At 32.7% G+C, this 21,642-nt stretch overlaps 1 pseudogene; it reads left to right on the top strand.

Annotated features, from left to right (window-relative positions):
- Positions 1-7,043: 7,043 nt before the first annotated feature.
- Positions 7,044-14,400, top strand: LOC113728894 (protein STRICTOSIDINE SYNTHASE-LIKE 2-like; annotated as a pseudogene).
- The last annotated feature ends 7,242 nt before the right edge of the window (positions 14,401-21,642 follow it).

Here is a 21,642-nt window from a genome sequence, read left to right as displayed (position 1 = left end):
CCTTTTAGTACTTTTTTCTTTTTCAATAAAGACAAAACAGTGTCAAATTTGTTTATCATCGTTGTATTGCTTCACTGTTTAACAACGTTTCTGCTCTTTTCAAACAAAGGAATGTCAAACCTTTTACTTTCTTTGTGGTATTTTTACATAGCTAATGATTTTGGCATTCGATAAAATGCTTCAAACACTTCACTCTTTTTGAAAATGACATATAACATCTACCACCTAAAAGCTCTAAAAATAAAAAGATGCTAAAATTATTTCAAGACATAGGTGATGATCATTTTGCATTATCTTCATGGATACCTTTACGCTATAAAGTCTTGAAACTACTAAAGACAAACTGTAACATGGCTTAAAGCAGTTGACAAGGTTCTAACGTACATGCTAAATTTTAACATAATTTCCTCCTTTACTGTAAGTATGCAGGTCATAGTTCGTATTACTAGGGAGTTAGAATCGATTTCACGAGAATCATTTCCAAGTATTAAGACTTTTAACTCACTTTGTTATCTAAATTAATCAAAATTTTTTAACTAAATAAAATAACCACAGTGCTAAAACAATGTAACAAAAATTAACAAATTATAGAAAGTCAACTAAACACAAATGTTTTAGGGTATAGAATCTACTAAATGTACCTAATTATGGATAAAATAATCAATGATCACTAATGCACTTGTCTTGCTATGGATGCATTTCACTCAAACCATCGGAACTCGCTCTTGCCATCTAGCCACCACTATAGTTTCCCTACTTTCGTGCTGAAGCCACAAGTGAAGACTTAATCTAGATCTATAAATGCCAAAAACATCCACCTAAGTGTACCATTACTTTCGTCTGCCAACTCCTTAGGCTCCACATATTCCATTTCCATCATTGTCAACTATATTCATAGATTAACAACAACTATCATGGTTTGCAAAAAGCAATCAAACATTCACAAGTGTTAAACCAAGAATAGATGAACTAGCAAGTAGATATAGCAATAATCAACTTGATTCAATCATAATTAAGGCACAAATAGTTTTATCTATCCCTAGAACAAGAAAATTTAGCTAGACATAGTAGATTTAACAATAAAACTCAAATTTTCAATGTAACTAAGCATTAATGAAACAATAAAGAGAGTAAAGAGAAAGAAATGTTTATTCAAGTGAAAAAACAAGATTTTCAAGTTTCATCATTTTCATTGCCATAAAAAATACTTTGTTACACTAAGAGTTCTTCAGGTTCTTTAAGAAAAATAAAAACTAGATCTAAAACTACACTAAACTAAGTTAGAGAGGAAAGAGAAGAAGAAGTTGTTCTTGTTTTTGGCCAAGAAGTAATCTTTCCCCCCAATAATGCGTTTCTTTCTTGCTAAGAGTCAACAAAATAAGTTTCTAAATCCACCAAAAGTTGGTACAAGTTGTCCCTTTGTGTCTTGTCAAATATGGAAAAAGAAACAAAAGTCATGTAAGTTGGCAAATTGCAGTCGTGACTAATCCCTCGAGGGATTCTTCCAGGGATTATGCAGAGCATGTAATTCTCTGCTTTTCTTTTTGAAGTTAACATTCTGCCCATAATCCCTTGCAGAATCCACTGAATAACCCTCGAGGATTTTTTTTTCTTTTTAAAGAAACATTCTTCAATTGCACCACCTCTTTTAGACATTGTTATGACTTCTCAAACTTCGCTTTGTTAGATCACCATTTCACTTCCAATTAAACTTGATCATTTTACCTACAAAAACAAAGAGATTTTACAAGTTAAATGATAAAATCACAACTAATTCATCTATTACTCAAGGTGCAAATTAAAATAAAAAATGAACAACTTATACTAATCAATCTACAAATTGACTCAAAAGTATTATGAAACACATTCAAAAAGATCATAAAATTAATCATTATCAAATGAAACAACAAAGCGAGTAAAGAGGAAGAAATGCTTATTCAAGTGAAGAAACAAGATTTCCAAGTTTCATCATCTCCATTGCTATCAAAAATACGTTGTTATACTAAGATTTTTTCAAATTTTTTCAAGGAAAATAAAACTAGATCTAAACTACACTAAGCTAAGTTAGAGAAGAAAGAGAAGAAAAAGTTGTTTTTCTAGCCAAGAATTAAACTCACCCTCCAATAATGTATTTCTTCCTTGCTAAGAGTCAAGAAAAGAAGCTCCTAAGAGTCAACAATTTTTTAGATTGCTAGATATTTTTTTTCTGCAACGGTAGATTTTGTATTGATTGGCAAAAGATGTACACTTATATGAGCAAAGGCTCAAATAGTTCTATACAAAAAGTGTTAGACACACTGAGGATTGATCCATTCCTCATCTTGAAATATGCCTAAAGCATAATCACTAATCAATTCACATCTAGAATCTAACCTCCTATCTAAGCAAAAGGAGCATCTCTGGAATAAAAGCTCTGAGATTCTTAATATCATCAGTCAAAGTAGCCATTTTGATATCCTTGGCCATCCCTTCTGTTATCACTTTCAACAGCTGAGGGCTACTGTAATTTTCTGCCATTGCTGTTGTCTGGCCTTTATGATGGCCATCTTCACAGCTTCTGTGATAGTCTGCAAATGATTCCCTGTTTTCCTATCAGTTAATGCCCAGGCTGACACCAACTGATTCCCTGGTTTGTTCTTGCACATGAGTTGATATTCTAATCTGCATTTCATCCCTTCCTACCTCCTTTGGTTCTACTATCTCTCTATCTCTTTCAGCATCCTCAGGGATCATTTTCTCCTTCCTCCAAGCTGATGCTTGCTCTTGCCGTTCCTGTTGAGCTTTTATAACTGTTTTCCAAGAATGCCTTCGTTTGGCATTGAACTTCCATTCATTTCTTCTTTTCTAGATTTGCCAAAGGATGTTCACAATTAGCTCTACATGTTCCTTGCCCTCTGTCCTACTTGTAGCTTCCAGCATAGCAGTCCACCAAGCTATTATATTCCCTGTCTGTTCAGTTAATCCATCCCACTGTATTGGAGCCATCTTCCACACCTCTTGAGCTCTGCTGCATTGAAAAGACATATGTTCAATTGTCTCTTCCTGTTCTCCACAGCCATCACAGATTGGATCCCCATGGTGTATTCTTTTGAACACCAGGCCATTAACTGGTAATAGACCATTTAGACTCCTCCAGATGAAGTGTTTTATCTTGCTTTTGACCTTCAGCTTCCACAACCACTTCTATTGCTTTCCATTGGAGTTTGCTGAGCTCGTTTCTGCCTCATCATATCTTCTTCCCTTGTGTTGAGTTGTTTCTCTGCACAGTGCCTTGTATCCTGAGTTGACCGTGTAGATGCCATTGCCACTGTGTAACCAGTAATTGCTGTCTTCCCTTCTTGAGATACTGATAGGAATATCTAGGATTTCCTCAGCATCCTTCCTGTTGAAGGTCCTAAGCACTAATGGTTTCCTCCATCTATAGCCACTGATCAACTCATCTACTCTTCTGATGTTGCAATTCTGAGGCATCACAAAGGTGACTTTTCCTTCCTCATTTCCAGGGATCCAGTTATCCTCCCAGATGTTTGTTGCCTTGTCATTGCCTATCTTCTTTCTAGTTCCATTGCGCACAAATTCTCTCACATTCATCAGACTTTGCCAAATCCAAGAAGCACACTTAGGGACTTTGCAGTTAAATATTGAGTCCCTATGAAAGTACTTTGCCCTCAAGACCTTGCTGACTAAGAGATTTGGTTTGGAAATCAACCTCCAAACCTGTTTAGCCAGCAAGGCTTTGTTGAAGTTCTGCAAATCCTTGAAGCCCAAGCCTCCCTCTTTTTTCTCTCTAGCCAATCCCCCCCATGAGCACCAGTGCATCTTATTTCTCCCTTCAGTTTCTCCCCGCCAGTAATTAGCAAAAATGGAGGTCACTTCTTTGCATAGTTTGTTAGGAAGTTTAAAGCAGGATATTGTATAAACTGGCATTGCCATGGAGACTGCCTTCAATAATACTTCCTTTTCTCCTTGGCTGAGCAACTTGTTCTTCCAGCTATTCATTCTTTTACTGATACTGTCCTTAATGTAACCAAAAACCTGCTGTTTGGATCTTGTTATCGCCATAGGGAGCCCCAGATATTTTCCTTGAGTAGCCACCTGAATTGTGCCTAGGCTTTGTCTTACTTCCCCTTTCCTCTGATGACTCACATTGCTACTGAAGAACACTGAGGACTTTTCCAGATTTATAGATTGACCTAACCCCTTCTCATAGTTCCTCAAGATTTGAAAGAGTTCACTGGCTTCCTCTCTGTTAGCTTTACAGAAGATCAATGAATCGTCAGCAAAAAATAAATGAGTCATGCTTGGTCCATTCCTACTTATCTTCATCCCTAAGATCCTTTTTTCTCCTTCAGCCTGCTTCAATAAGTTGGAGAAACCTTCTGAACATAAAAGGAAAAGATAAGGTGACAGTGGATCACCTTGTCTTATTCCTCTTTTTGGGATTACAAACTCTTTTGGTACTCCATTAATATTGAAGGAGTATGTAACTGAGGAGAGGCAACTCCATATCCATTTCCTCCGGACTGTACAGTAGCCCATCTTAGCCATCATGGAATCAAGGAATTTTCACTCCACTCTGTCGTAGGCCTTTGACATGTCTAGTTTCACAGCCATAAAACCATTCTGTCCTTGTTTCTTATTTTTCATGTAATGTAAGTATTCATGAGATAGAATGACATTGTCAAGAATTTGCCTGCTTGGGATAAAAGCTGCCTGGTTTTTGCTAATGCAGTGGCTTAAAACTTTCTTGAGTCTATTGGCCAATATTTTTGAAATCACTTTGTACACTACAGTATAGAGGCTAATTGGCCTATAGCTCTTCAAGTTAGTAGGATTCTGTATTTTGGGGATGAGGGAAATGACAGTATAATTCCAAGACTTAGGCATGTTGCTTGATTGGAAAAAATGCCTAATGGCAGCAATTAAATCTGGTTTAACAACATGCCAAAATTTTTGAAAGAACAAAGGAGTCATGCCATCTTGACCTGGTGCCTTATTTGGATTCATGGGAAAAAAAAAAGCAAATTTGATTTCCATTTCTTCTACCTCTTCAGTTAACTTTTCATTCATCTCAGTAGTGATTGTTGGAGGTATGCCACTTAGAATCTCTGCGAGATCCTCATTACCAGAACTAGAGAATAGGACTCTATAGTAGTCAGCTACTTCCTTTCCCAACTCCTCCTCATTGTTTGTCCAGGTTCCATCCTTCCTTTGAATGTTAAGCATTCTATTTTTCCTTCTTCTCCCCTTCACACAAGCATGGAAAAATTTGGTATTCTTATCCCCTTCTCTCAGCCAATCAATCCTTGCTTTCTGAGCCCAATACTTCTCTTTTTCAGAGTAGGCCTCTTTCAACTGATTCTTCAAATCTTCAATCTTATCCTTAATACCTGAATCCTTAGAGTCCTTAATCTCCTTAGTCTGTTGCTTCACTTGATTGATTCTTAGCAAAGAGTTTCCTGTGAAATTGTTTTTCTATTTGAGTAGAGCCACTCTGCAATTAGCAACCTGTCTTGTAATCCTATTTCCTTCTACTGTTTGGTTCCAAGCTTGCTCAACCACTTGATTGATTTCTACCCTTTTGAGCCATCTCTTATCAAAGAAAAATCTTGATTTTCTTTTCTCTATTCTCGGCCAATTGTCTATGAGCAGCATACTGTGGTCTGATCCAAGAGTTTCCACATGTTCACATTTAGCCTTGTCAAAATTTTGGTACCATTTTATGGTGCTCAATCCTCTGTCCAGTCTTTGTCTTATTTCCCCCTCATCTTCCCAATTGTTGCTCCATGTCCAGGGGTTACCAGTAAATCCAAGATCCACAAGACTGTTGTTTTCAAAAGTCATGTAAGTTGGCAAATTGCAGTCGTGACTAATCCCTCGAGGGATTCTTCCAGGGATTATGCAGAGCATGTAATTTTCTGCTTTTCTTTTTGAAGTTAACATTCTGCCCATAATAGAATCCACTGAATAACCCTCGAGGATTTCTTTTTTTCTTTTTAAAGAAACATTCTTCAATTGCACCACCTCTTTTAGACATTGTTATGACTTCTCAAACTTCGCTTTGTTAGATCACCATTTCACTTCCAATTAAACTTGATCATTTTACCTACAAAAACAAAGAGATTTTACAAGTTAAATGATAAAATCACAACTAATTCATCTATTACTCAAGGTGCAAATTAAAATAAAAAATGAACAACTTGTACTAATCAATCTACAAATTGACTCAAAAGTATTATGAAACACATTCAAAAAGATCAAAAAATTAATCATTATCAAATGAAACAACAAAGCGAGTAAAGAGGAAGAAATGCTCATTCAAGTGAAGAAACAAGATTTCCAAGTTTCATCATCTTCATTGCTATCAAAAATACATTGTTACACTAAGATTTTTTCAAGTTTTTTCAAGGAAAATAAAAACTAGATCTAAACTACACTAAGCTAAGTTAGAGAAGAAAGAGAAGAAAAAGTTGTTTTTCTAGCCAAGAATTAAACTCACCCTCCAATAATGTATTTCTTCCTTGCTAAGAGTCAATAATTTTTTAGATTGCTAGATACAATTTGAAAAATTATGAACAGATCTAAAAATATAAGAAATTCTAAAATTGTCTTCTAATAAGATAAATCGCTATAGTTCTCTTTCGTGCACATGTGCAGTCATCCGATTTGCTAATAAACGATTTTAAACTTTAATAATAATGATGAGATCTGTCGAAATAGATTCAAGATAAAAAAAAAATTTCAGATCTAACAATCAAATTTAAAATAAATTCAAATCTAACAACAAAATAAGAATTACATAATTCTCCAAACTTTGTTTTCCACCCTCCGCTCTCGAGTGCAGATCCAATTGATGGTTAATGAAATTTCTCCCTTGTCTATTAAAAGAATTGTTCCTTTTACCTTTCTACAAACAAACTTTCCTATCAAGTATTTCGAGTAGGAACAGCTGATAATCCAGCCCCGAAGGCAAACAAGAACTTTTCTTATCCCTTAAGGCAAACAAACTTCAGATTTTGATTCGAGGTACTTCCCGAAAGTCCATGGGTTCTAACCTCTTTTGGCCAGCTTCAACCATCCTTATCATAGCTATATCAATCTCAGTTGGTGATGAAGTCGTAAGTTGTAGTCTCGGACGAAAAGATTATCAGATTCGATGGTCTGAAAAATTTCCAATTGTCAATGCAACTGGACCCGAGAGTGTGGTATTTGATTGATACGGTGGCGGCCCCTACACTGGCATTTCTGATGGCCGGATAATCAGGTGGCTTGCAAAGGAGAGGCGTTGGTCCAATTTTGCTATAACAACTCCAAACAGGTAAGGACAATTTTCCCAACTTTGAGCATTAGTACGTATCGATTTCGACCATGATAACCTCGAGAAATTCCTTGCAAAAATTTGATTAAGTACAAAGCTGTAAAACAGTTTTTGCATTTCTGAAACATAATTTTAACTTGATGTAATAAGGACCCTCTCCAGAGGTATAGGGGTCTTTACCAATCCATTGGTATGGACCGACAAAACTTGGTACGGAGCAAACGTTTTGTCGTATCAATGTACTGATTTCTGTCACTTGCCACGTCAACTTTTCAATTATAGAAAGGGATACTTTCATAAATCTCTCCCGAGATTTTTATAACAGTTGCAGTCATCTTCTTTAAGGTTTGAAAAATTATACTTACTTCCCTTGCTGTTATGAAAAGATTATAATAATCTTAACAACTTTATAAATTCTAAATGAAAATTGAGTGTAAAGAAAAAAGAAATAGCATTTTGTGAATATTTTTTAATCCAAAAGTTCTAACCTCACCTCATCTAATACGTTATATCCAATTCTTAGGTCATTTAAATGAATTTTTTGCTTAGTTTTATAAATAGCCGATTAGTAGGAATACATTTATTAAAAATAGTCAGAACCTACTTAGAAAAGAGGAAAGAAAAAGGAAGCCCAAACATTAAAAAATGATGTCTTGAAATATGGTCTAAATCTTTTTACAAAGAACTAACATTGATATTTGATTTCTTTTATCATTTAATTATATTTGTAAATCAAATAGGGGCAATATAGGATATTCATTAGACTTTTTGTGCTTACATCACCCTTTGTTACCAAAAACATACTTTTTAGGGGAGGTTTTTGTAATTTTTGAAACTTCAAGGGAGGTGGTTTCAATCATTATAAACCTCAGGGGGGTTTCTGAAATTGTCCCTTTTTAAAAAATGAAAAAAAGATATTAAAACAACCGGCAACTTGCCACTTTATTTCCTTTAACTACAGTAAAACTTTTATAAATTAATAGCTTTGAGACTATACAATTTCTATTAATTTCAAGTGGTATTAATTAATCGATAAATTAATAATTCATTAATTTATCAAGTTAAACCAGTCCATATTTACTTGATTTGTAAGCATAATTTAATTCTATTAATATCTTTGATTACGTAGAATTGATATTATTTTTCTATTATCAATATGTCAAAAAATTTAGAAATACTAAATAATAGATGTAAAAAATATAGATGTCCACATGCATGTGGGATGCTCTCTGTTATGCTCACGCACATAATGTTTTATGCATTTGATCAGTCATGTTTGATTTTGCATGAGATTTAGTTAGATTAAAATTTTAACAAAAAACAAACAACAATAGACTCATATTTTAGAAAAATATAATATATAATTTTAGTAAATGATTACTTTATGATACAGATAAGACCAAAGGACTATAAAAGGTTTTCAAAAAAAATTTATTATCTTATTATTTTATCAAAATTATTAATTTAACTCGTTAGCCTAAGTCGGGACTAAAAAATTATTATTTAATAGAAGTTATTAATTTATCAAGTATATTATTTTATGAAGGTTTTACTGCATCAAGTCACCTAAATGCACAGGTATGGAGACCCAATTCATTCCGGATTTTTTGCTGGTTAATCCAAAGGCTACAGCTGTTGATAATTTTAAACTAATTAGGCCCTAATGACTTGTGCAGTTATATGGGTATATTAATATCTCGAAAATCAACTGGTTTTATATGTATGTTAATTACAATTAACTCCCTTGACCTCTTTATTATTTTAATTTGTATTAATCCCTTCTTATTAGTAAATACAAGTGTTATAGATAAGTCAAACGTGAACTATACACGAAAACTAACTAGTGTTTTTTGTGCTCTCTATTAGAAAGAAAAAAGAAGAAAATTAGATTTATTTCTATTTATTTGACTATTCCTTAGACTATAGTACAAACTCCCCAGCTTCACTTTTTCCCTTATGCTCATGTCTTCGTCATTATAATCTTGTCACTTGAGATTAATTGCCGCTATATTACTTGAGCCATCATTTATGTTTACCCCACAACCAAAGAAATTTTTTTTTCTCTTCTAAATGTTTAAAACACATCATTTTAGTATTTTACCTAACAGTAAAATACAATAAATACTAACCCCTCGTTTGGTAGATGGGACTGCCAGAATGGAAAGACATTTCCACCCAAAATACATTTCAACCAGAATAGAATGGCAGGGGAAAAAATTTATTATTCTAGGATTTGGTAGATAAGTCAGAATGGAATGTTTACCCAGTTTCCAATATGTGATATAATTGATATTTAAATGTTAGAATGGGATATACTAAATACAATTTTGACTTAATTGCCCTAGGTTGGTTTATAAGATGTAATATGTCTTATTACTTTTTATTTTATTTGTTCTATAATAGTATTTGTCTATTTATGTGAAATTTTGATATTTTTACTTTAAAAATTAATGAGGATTGATATTAAAATTCTTCAATTGTAATACTTAATTCGTTCTAATATATGGGTTTCTAAGTTAAAATTTTGCATTTACTAGCAATGAATTAGCAACATAAAATATAAATTACACAAAGTCAAACAATTACAATTTATTTTCAATTTTGATAAGATCCAAAAACAATTCTTGCACAATGCAGTGTAAAGATTTATAAGGATAAATTTGACATTCTACTATTTAGGCATGTTATGATGAAGGTGGAAAAGCTTTTCCTAAATTTTTTTTAAGGAATGGAATTCCAGTAAAAAGTTGGAATAAGCATTCCAAGAGGAAAAGTTTTTCCCACTTAAATGTACCATACCAAACGCTGTAATGGAATGGACAAGTTGGAAAACATTTCTTTTCCAGGCCATTCCTACATACCAAATAAGGGGAAAGTGCTTATTGAATTAGATAATATATAATAACAAAATTTTGAATTATAATTATCTATTTATTTGGTTCATAATTCATGATAAAAGTGTCATCATTTGTATTCATGTCTTCCATGATATTTTGTAGAAAAATTTTTAAATTTTTTATGAACATATTTTTTAATCATTTTTTACCTTATATACATGAAATTATTACAGTACATTTTTTTTTTTACGAAAACTCTTAAAAATTGCAATCCAAACCAAACCTTAATCCGTACTCCTACCCAACAGATTGGTACAAACTGCTGTACCATCTCGTAGAATTTTTGGGTGTAAAAATGGATGACAAAACCAACCACAACTCTACAGTGGCAAGCCCCAAGACTTTGAAGTCTTGAATTCAAATCTGTCTTCTTCACTCCCATTGCTTAAGTTCTATTTTTTCCTTACTAGAAAAAGATTTTTTTAAAAACTTTGCCACAACAAAATCTACAAAATACATTATCAAATTGATGAGCTTATCATAGATTATATTTCTTGTTCTAGCAGGGGAGGGTTTGTTAATGAATTTATCATCTTGTTTGATTTATGTCAAAAGAACTCGAATATATCAAAAGGACTGGAATATATTTCCAATAAATATTACATCTAGTAAGAAAGAAGGAAAATATTTCATAATTGATACTAAATCTAATTAGATTAAGGAAAAAAAAATATTTCTAAGCTATATTAAACGTAATTTAGCATTTATCATTGGATCACACCTTGACTTTTTCCATCCCACATCACAACCCCTCCACCCCATTCTCTTTTGTGATTAGATTACATTTTATGTAAGTCATGGTTGGTTTAAGGAATTCATTACCTAAACAAGGTAGAAAACAACAAAATCCATGAAACTTTGAGTATATTGTGAATCCCGTAAAGGATAGAGTTGCCCCTATAAAGGTAAAATGTTGAAACACTTTGTTTTTTCCTCCAACCATATTTTTGTCCAAAATATTTAGTGCTCAGCATATACAAAATCAATCCTTGTTTTATTTAGTGCTATTGATTTTTGTCCAAGACAATTAAATTGTAGAACCCAAAAACCTCTATTAAAAAGATATAGGAGATAAACTTCATAAAACTAATGTATATGGAAGGTAATTTACACACATAAAAATATGTGTGAGAGAAGAGGAATAATACCAACAATAATATATTAATCACACATCATAAGAACAAGCCTATTAAGTTTCACTCTTCTCAACTAACTGCAATAATGTGACTCTCTATTTATAGACTACATGGCTTGGTAAATAAGTCTTACCATCATAAGAAATTTTCTAATAAAATACTAAATCCTACATAACCAAACTACCATAATTGGATTCAAATAGGATTACTAAAACTCTAACTTGACTAAAACACTACTATATAATAATATGAAAATTTGTATTTTTGAGCCTTGATTTAATATGTCAACATTGTCTCCTTTCCTTTAAATCAAACTCTCTCTTAGATCAAGTCCAACATAATCACGATCATTAATCTCCTTTCCTTGCAAATTCTAACAACTTCACTTTATACTAGTTCTTCGTCTTCAAACAATTTTATACTGCTCTTCATCTTCAAACAATTTTTCTATTACAGTAATCCACGCACTTAGATAGACTGTTTTCGTCGCACAATTTGATGTTAATTCATTGACAATTCACTTTTGTGATTTTAATAATCACAATTTAATGGATAAGATTTTTCTCCTATCTCTATCTTTACAACAATGTTTGGACCAATCTTATAGCCTAATCTTCACTCGCTAGATACTTTAACACCAGCCTTGTAGTCTAACTCAATCAACTAATTTCTTCATACCAAGTTTTATGCTCTAACTCTGATAGTGGAAAAGACCCAAAACGAATCTTGCAGTCGGGACAATTCTTCAATGTTTACATGTCTTGTGCTCACAAGTTTTATGCTCTAACTCTAATAGTGAAAAATACCACTACAACAAAAATGGTCATTCCTGACATATCTATAAGGACACTTGCTGGTTTTTGTCATTATAGCACTTCTATCATGACATTTGTGAACAATTCACTAAAACTTTACCTTGACTAAGACACTGCTAAATAATTGTATGAAAATCTGATTTAATATGCTACCATCAATGATAATTTGTTTTGAAACAGAAATGGCTGTGAAGGTCCACAAGATCATATTCCCACCAAGTCAAGATGTGGCCGGCCGTTAGGTCTAAGTTTCAATTGGAAGTCTGGTAAGTTGTACATTGCAGATGCTTACAAGGGCCTTCTGGTAGTAGGTCCTAATGGCGGATTGGCTACACCATTGACAAATGAAGCTGAAGGAGTTCCTTTCAAATTCACCAACGATGTAGTTGTTGATCAAAATAGTGGCGTATTATATTTCACGGACAGCAGCACTATATATCCAAGAAGGTAATTGCTACTACAGTAAAACCTCCTCTATGAAATAATAACGTTTGGGACCATATAAATTTTATTAATTTAAAGAGATATTAATTAATTGATAAATTAATAAATTATTATTTTATTGAGTATACTTATAATTCATAAAAAGATCATGTAAACAACTAACATTTTATTTATTTTATAAAAATATGAATTATTCTATTGATAAAAATGAGGATAAAAATCTAAGAAATATAAATCAATCCATATCTACTTGATTTGCAAGTACCATTTTATATTATTAATTTTATTATTGAGAGGTCAAAAAGACTTAGGAATACTAAATTATCGATGTCCAATTTTATTTTATCAAATGCATACAATGAATCAGATTAATGTATACAAACGACAATAGACTTATTTTCAGGAAAATATGATTTATGTAATCTTAGTGAATTATGAATTTATGATATGAATGAGACCAAATGGTTATGTGAGATTTTCAGAAAAATTATTATTTATTATCTTATCAAAATTATTAATTTAATTCATTAGTCCAAGTCGGAATCAAGAAAACTTATTATTTAATAGATGTTATTAATTTATTAAGTATTAATATATAGAGGTTTTGCTATACATTCCTAAAAAGGATATTATTTCCCTACAGCTCTACCACTAAGCAGTATATAGTCGAAAAATTATTGTTCAATAGATGTTACTAATTTATCGTGTATTAATTTACAAGGTTTTACTGTACATTCCTTGAAGGATATTATTTCCCTACGGCCCTACCCACCAAGCAGCATCATTTCCCTACGGCCCCACAGCTAAGAGTTTAAACTACTTGCATTATGAGCAAAATTTTCTTCAACAAAATATGGATTTTAAACTACTTGCATTATCAAAGCCGTAAGAGGGTAAGACACTTGTTCGCCAGAAACCAATTACACACAAAAGATGACATTTTGGGCTAAAATGTAGGACTCAGGTTTTGAAAGTTCCACACTTCTTAAATTTCATCCTTTCCTGCGAGAAAAAATTAAAAAAAAAATTAAAGGGTTTAAAAGCTCAACTAGAATCATGTCAGCAATTGACAATACAAAAATTCCTTTCCTGGCTTAGCATCCTATTAATTCAAATGCCTGCTCAAATAGTACAAGTATCTATGATTAGGATGTCTTAAGCCTCATCACTCAGCCAGAACTATTCAAGGAAGTACTTTGTTGCTCAGATTTTCTTTTTCTTTTTTGGATTTGATTATCTGTCTATTATTCTTCTATACTTAAACATCAATAACGCAAGTTATTGTGCTCCAAATTTTCAGAGATTTTGATTTAGTGATAAGTACAGGGGACAAATCAGGAAGATTGTTAAAGTTTGATCCAAAAACTAATCAAGTAGCAGTTCTACTCAAAAATCTCATGTTTCCAAATGGGGTGGCACTGAGCAAAAACGGTGATTTTCTGCTGGTTGCTGAAACTACAAATTGTAGAATATTGAAGTACTCGCTTGAGCCATCAAAAGCTGGTACAGTTGGAATCTTTGCAAAACTTCCAGGAAGACCAGACAACATCAAAAGAAACCAAGAGGGTGAATTTTGGGTTGCAGTTAATTCACCAGATAACAAGATTAATCCATTCGGATTGATAGTTAAACTGAGTCAAAATGGTGATGTATTGAAGATATTGGAGGCTGGAAAAGGAGAGGCATGGCGATATAGCAGTGACGTAAATGAAGTGAATGAAAATCTGTGGATAGGATCTGTTACAGAGCCTTACGTTGCCAAACTGGAATTCTACAGCTATGCCAGTTGAAAAATTTGCATTATCTCCCAAGTGTTATGCCACTTAATTGGTCGTTGCAACTTGCAAGAACCTTTTAATATTTTTTTTTAAAAAAATAAAGACAAAACAGTGTCAAATTTGTTTATCATCGTTGTATTGCTTTACTGTTTTAAGAGCGTTTCTTCTCTTTTCAATTGAAGGAATGTCGAGCTTATTACTTTCTTTGTGGCATTGTTTCGTAGCTAATGATTTTGGCATTCGATAAAAGGTTTCAAACACTCCACTCTTTTTGAAAATGGACGATAAGTACATACTCTAACAATTTGAAAACGCTAAAATTCTTTCAAGACATTGGTGATGATCATTTTACATTATCTTCCTGTACACTGTTTTAATTTGAAAATGGACCATAAGTATTGTTTTATAAGATAAAATCAGGCATCAATCTCTCCTGCAAAGGCATGTATTTTAGTTTGACACCCAAAACTTTTGGTGGAAAAAATATTAAATGGCTGCAATTTGGGAAGAAAGCCTGACGTGCAAGGAAGAAAAATATTGAAATGAAAAAGAAAGAAAGAGAGAAAGCACGCATAGCCTCTTAGACTCGGATTTGTAATACATGAAAAGATAACATGGTATCGTAGTAAAAAGAAAAAAGAAAAAGAAAAGAAAGGTATCATAGAGTTCCAGTGCATTGCATCCTAGTGGAAAAGAAGTTGGAAGCATTTTATATAAAATATTGGGTTAATTCCACTTTCCACTATTTAATTATATTTGAATTTTCACTTAAACTCCTAAACATTAAAATGGGACATTTTTTTTCCTTAAATATAAAATCTATCGCATTTTGGTCTTTAAAGTTTAAAAAATGTCCCGTTTTATTTGTAAAGTGTAAAATCTATCACTCTTTAGTCCCTAAAGTATATAATTGTCCCATTTAAGGATAAAATGTGTCTTATTTTTCTTAAATATTTTACTAATGGGATAAATTTTATATTTTAGAGAGTAAAATTTCTCATTTTTAAGTTTAGGAATCAAAGTAAGAATCTAGGAACAGTTAAAGGGTGCAAAGTAAAATTAGTCCTAAAATAACTTTCGTTGGTTTGAGTATAATTTTGATTATTTCTTCGGCTAAAAAGTAATCATCTATCTTTTGCTAATATCCTAATCGGATTGCAGAATTTCACCTTGGGATTTCGATCAATAATCAATTCTATTAGTGGAGTGGTCCTCCAAACTTTGTTTTTCATTCTCGTTTACAGACTCAATTGATGGCTAGGGATCCTTACTGATAAAAATCAAAATCTCCAGTGTTTCCTTTCATCAACAAAATCTTACCATAAATTCTAACTGAAAAATAATATATCTGACTTGATTGATTTAATTGATCATTTGATTGACTGAAATATCAATTAAGCAAAGATATCAATCAATCATAAATACTAATCAACCAGTGACAAAATGTCAATTAATTAATTAGAATATAAATTATTTCACAATCAATCATGTACGTCACAGTATAACCTTCCTATAAGTATTTCGAGTAGGAGCAGCTGATTGTCTAACCCCAAAGGCAAACAAAAACTTCTCATCCCTCAAGGCAAATAAAAACTTTTTGACTGCCTTCAGATTTTGATTCGAGGTACTTCCCCAAAGTCCATGGGTTCTAAGCTCTTTTGGGCAGCTTCAACCATCCTTACCATAGCTATATCAATCTCAGTTGGTAACCTGGAGAAATTCCTTGCAAAAATTTGATCAAGTATGAAGCTGTAAAACTGAATTAGCCTAGTTAGAAACAAAGATCGACAAGAAGTCCTAGCTTTTGTTTGGTGCAATAATGCATGACAAAAGCAACCACAACTTTGTGGCAACAAATCTTAAGATTTTCAGGTTTTGGGTTCAAATCCTTCTTCTCCTTTTTCACTTTTTAAATTTTACCTCTTTCCTATTAGAAAAGGAATTTTTTAAAAAGGCTTTGTGGCAACAAAATCCACAAAATACATTGTCAAATGGATGAATTTATCATAGATTTTTCCCCGAGCAGGAAAGGATTGTTAATGAATTTATCATATTGTTTGATTTACGTCAAAAGAAGTCGAATACATCCATATTTCCAATTAATATTACATGTAGTTAGAAAGAAGAAAATATTTCTAATTGGAACAAAATCTAATTAGATGAAAGAAAAAATTTATTTCTAGGCCATATTAAACCTATTTTAGCATTTATCATTGGACCACACCTTGAATTTTCCCCTTCTCTTTCTGAATTAGATTACATTTTATGTCAGTCATGGTAGGTTTAAGGAATTCATCAACTAAATAATAAAGAAAACAACAAAATGCATGAAACCTTGAGCATATTGTGAATCACGTAAAGGATTGAGTTGTCCCTATATAAAGGTAGACTGTTGAAATACCTTTTTTTTTTCTCCAACCATATTTTTCCTTCTAAAAATGGTTAGGAAAAGAATAAAGTACCCAGACATGTTTCATTTAACCCGTATCCAATTCTCCAATCAAATCCTACTTTTATGATGATGCACAAATAAATAGATTGGTTACTTCAAAATTTACGGGTTCTTTCGATATAATGAAGTTAATGTTTTTATTTCCTTTTGTTCCACTCAACATTACCACTAGTTAAATACTTCCCGTTTGAAGAAAATCTGGATTGCCCTTCTAGATGACTTGCTAATTAAGATGCTTCAAAGCTCATAAATAGCAAACTTCCTGTGTCTACTAATTCCCACTTGTTAGAGGTGTATTTGGCTACTTCATTTAATATATTTCAAATGTTAAACTAAGCATTTTTAGCTTTACTGAGCAACTCTATGTGCATGTACTACTTGCCACCATTTTACAGTTCTAGAATCTAGCTATACATTTAATTACGAAACAAGTATCTGCCTTCAGTAACTTAACTCCATTGTTGTGCAAATTTTGCATTTGAAACTAGTGGAGGCATATTAAATTGCTCTACCATCTTATACTTAAAGCTATTGCAAGCTTAAAAGAGGTATTATGTCCTCTTCACTAAAGCCCGGATGCATTGATGTTTTGCGCATATAACGTGGTTAATACTTTTGCAGATTTATATATGCACAAACATGTTATTGTATGATTTATTTAGCTTGATTTGGCGAAAGTTTGAGGTTGAACTCATTCAAAGACATGATAATGCACGGATTACATCATTCGACAAAGTTCTTTTACACACGTTTTGATAATTTGGTGATAATTTTATGGGTTATTTTTATACATACCAATAGTGTATACACTAACAAATATGAATACATGTCATTTAATCTCAACTTAAATTCAAATTTCAAGTCTTGTATATATTACTCGCATTCATACTTTTAGTGCATGTACTATCAGTATATACAAAATCAATCCTTATTTTATTTAGTGCTCTTGATTTTTATCCAAGACAATTAAATGACAAGTTGTTCTGAAGCAGAAATTGTTGTGAAGGTCCGCAAGATCATACTTCCACGGAGTCAATACGTTATGTTACAATGGGAGGAGTGGTAAGCTATACATCGCAGATGCTTATATGGGTTTCCTAGTTGTAGGTCCTGATGGTGGATTGGCTGCCCCACTGGCAAAGGAAGCCGGACGAGTTCCTTTCAAATTCACCAATGATGTAGTGGTTGATCAAAATAGTGGCATAGTATACTTCACCGACAGCAGCGCAATATATTCAAAAAGGTAATTTCGCTGGAAATCATTTTTTTTAGCTTTTAAGACCAGATCTTTCTATATACACGAAGCACATGTCACCATCGACTCATATAAATATCAAACATACTCCAAAAACAAAATAATCATGCAAAAATAGAGATCTAAGTTTCTTGAACCAAAACTTCCATGAACAACCCTTAAATCTCCACATGAATGTCGAATCAAGCGTGGGAAGGTTAGGGAATTACCTGAAAACACTTTCGGATCGAATTAAGCTAGAGAAACGCAACCAAAAATGGGTTTGACGAAAGCTTCAATATGATTAATAATTGAAGAAGATGTGCAATTATAATTAAGAGAGCAAGACTATTAGGGACTTCATTGAAAAAATTAAAAGTTTTTGGGGTCTAATTAGAATTTTATGAAGAAAGGGTCAAATTTAAAGAAAAATAAAGTTTAGGGACCAAAATAAAATTAAATTAAAGACCTAAGTGAAAGAAATCTGAAATCTTTTGGGCCACAACAGGATTACTTGAAAGGTTAGGGGGCTAATTGCAAAATCCTGTTTCTGGTTCAAGAGACATGGGGTCACTTTTTATTTTTTGGTTTGGGCCAGATCATCTTAAGCCCAATGAAATTATATACCTTAGACCAATAAAAATGGATGGGCTTTAGCCTCTTAGCGCATGTTTTAAACCCAAAGAAAATAAACATCAGCCCATCATCCGAACCCGTCGATTTATTAACCAAAGCCCAGCACAAAAATAAATTCTTGGCCCAACTTTTGACCTACAAACACAAAAAACATGGCCCAAATGGTTGAAAGAGGATCAAACACATGAAAAATAAAAACTAGATAAAACTAAAGAACATCCGGTGTGTCGGCCAGCTTAGATGAAGATTCCGGCAGCTTTGATCCTCTTTCTATATACACAAAGCACATGTCACCTCCCTAAACCCTATACCCTATACCCTAAACCCAACATGGCTGGAATTTCGCCGAAAATCATTTTTTTTAGCTTTTAAGACCAGATCTTTCTATATACACAAAGCACATGTCACCATGGACTCAAATAAACATCAAACATGCTCCAAAAACAAAATAATCATGCAAAATCTAAATTTCTTGAACCAAAACTTCCATGAGCAGCCCTCAAATCTCCACTTGAATGTCGAATCAAGCATGGGAATGTTAGGGAATTACCTGAGGACACTTTTAGATCGAATTAAGCTGGAGAAATACGACCAAAAATGGGTTTGACGAAAGCTTCAATGGAACAGTAGAAAACACGAGAATGCTAAGGCAGCAACTTGGGAGCTTGATTCGGGGGTTTTTTTAGATGTTTTCTCCTAATGAATACACGTACTAGTACAATTGAACTCCTCCTTTGCTCACTCTATTTTTGAGTATTACAATCTTTTATTTATTTTTCTCATCTAATACTTAAAATCAGGCTAAAAGTTACAAAGCTAGAGATTGCTAGTACTATTGTCTAAACTAACAATCTAACTAGTGGCAGTCCAACTGCGACCCACTTCCTAACTCTTATGCTATTTAATTTCTTTATTTTATTTACTTTCCTAGTTTAAGGGGCTAACCCCTCGTCCCGTATGGTATCAGAGCCCTTACAGGCTCCATAGTATATGAGTTTACTGTATATATTCATATTTTCATTGGTAGACCCATGCTATCGAGAATATGGAAAAGAAATGCAGGCTGGTCAGGATGTAATTGTTTGGGGGTTAATCTTTTGATCGAATCAGACACTGATGATTCTAAACACGGCGAATATTATGTCAATCATTTAGAGGATAATATTTCAACATCTTCCTCCCAAACCACCAATGATGAAGAGAATTTCATCAATTTTGGGGTGTTTTTAGCACGTATTTTTGGGGCTTTTTACTAGATTAGCTTCATCAATTATTATACATCACATTGAGGTAACAAATCTAATCCAGATTCATCTTTTAAAAATTACGAACTTATTCTCATATTTATTTGCGGATTTGATTAAATGATGATATTTGGTGAATTTTGTTGATCCCATTATATTTGAATATGTCAAATTTTCAAAGACTGAAGCATGGCTTGTGATTCTTAGTGTATTTATTTAAGTTTTGATGTTGTTTTGGCTACTTGGAAGTTGCATATTATACAAGATTGGTGAAAAATGTGGACGATTGATATGAAGATTTGGGAGTTTTGCACACTGAGTATGTTAATTGATAAAATGATTCTTGGTTGAATACTGAATCAATTCTCGAAAACTGAAGCATGGATTATGATTCCTGGTGCATCTATTTAAGTTTTGATGTTATTTTGGCTACTTGGAAGTTGCATATTATACAAGATTGGTGAAAAATGTGGATGATTGATACGAAGATTTAGGAGTTTTGCATATTGAGTATGTTAATTGATAAAATGATTCTTGGTTGAATACTGAATCAATTTTTGAAGACTGAAGCATGGGTTATGATTCCTGGTGCATCTATTTAAGTTTTGATGTTGTTTTGGCTACTTGGAAGTTGTATATTATACAAAATTGGTGAAAAATGTGGATGATTGGTATGAAAATTTGGAGGTTTTGCACATTGAGCATGTTAATTGATAAAGTGATGAGCATTTTTGCCAGATTAGTTTCATCAATTACCATGCATCACATTGAGGTAACAAATCTAATCCATATTCATCTTTTAAAAATTGCGAACTTATTCTGATATTTATTTGCGGATTTGATTAAATTATGATATTTGATGAATTTTGTTGATCCCATTATATTTGAATATGTTAATTTTTCAAATGCTAAAGCATGGGTTGTGATTCTTGGTACATCTATTTAAGTTTTGATGCTGTTTTGGCCACTTGCAAGTTGTATATTTTACAAGATTGGTAAAAAATGTGGATGATTGATATGAAGATTTGAGAGTTTTGCACATTAAGTATGTTAATTGATAAAGTGACGAGCATTTTTGCTAGATTAGTTTCATCAATTATCATACATCACATTGAGGTAACAAATCTAATCCAGATTCATCTTTTATTAGGGTATTTATTTACGGATTTGATTAAATGATGATATTTGGTTAATTTTGTTGATCCCATTATGTTTGAATATGTTAATTTTTCGAAGCCTGAAGAATGGGTTGTGATTCTTGGTGCATCAATTTAAGTTTTGATGTTGTTTTGGCTATTTGGAAGTTGTATAGTGTATAAGGTTGGTGAAAAATATGAATGATTGATATGAAGATTTGAGAGTATTGCACATTGAGTATGTTAATTGATAAAGTAATGAGCATTTGTTTGAAATTTGTGCATTTTTGGATAGAATTTTTGAATTTGGTACAAATGTTATTGAAGGTACTATGGTCCGCATTAAAAAATAACCTTTGGTCATTACTAAACAAAATGGCATAGGCAAGAAAAAAAAGGATCAACAAAGTTGCACAGGCAAGAAAATGAAGGATGGAGCTTCCACTATCACTGCTCCCGGTAAAAAAAGAACGGCTGGACGTTGACAAGATACATGTAAAGAGCAAGAGGAGCAGCAACAGTGGCAACAACAACCGCAAGGACCACAATTTG

This window comes from Coffea arabica, chromosome 2e (assembly GCF_036785885.1).
Source record: "Coffea arabica cultivar ET-39 chromosome 2e, Coffea Arabica ET-39 HiFi, whole genome shotgun sequence".
NCBI lineage: Eukaryota > Viridiplantae > Streptophyta > Magnoliopsida > Gentianales > Rubiaceae > Coffea > Coffea arabica.
The sequence above is the reverse complement of the archived record's forward strand: the minus strand, read 5'-3'. Positions and strand labels throughout refer to the sequence as shown.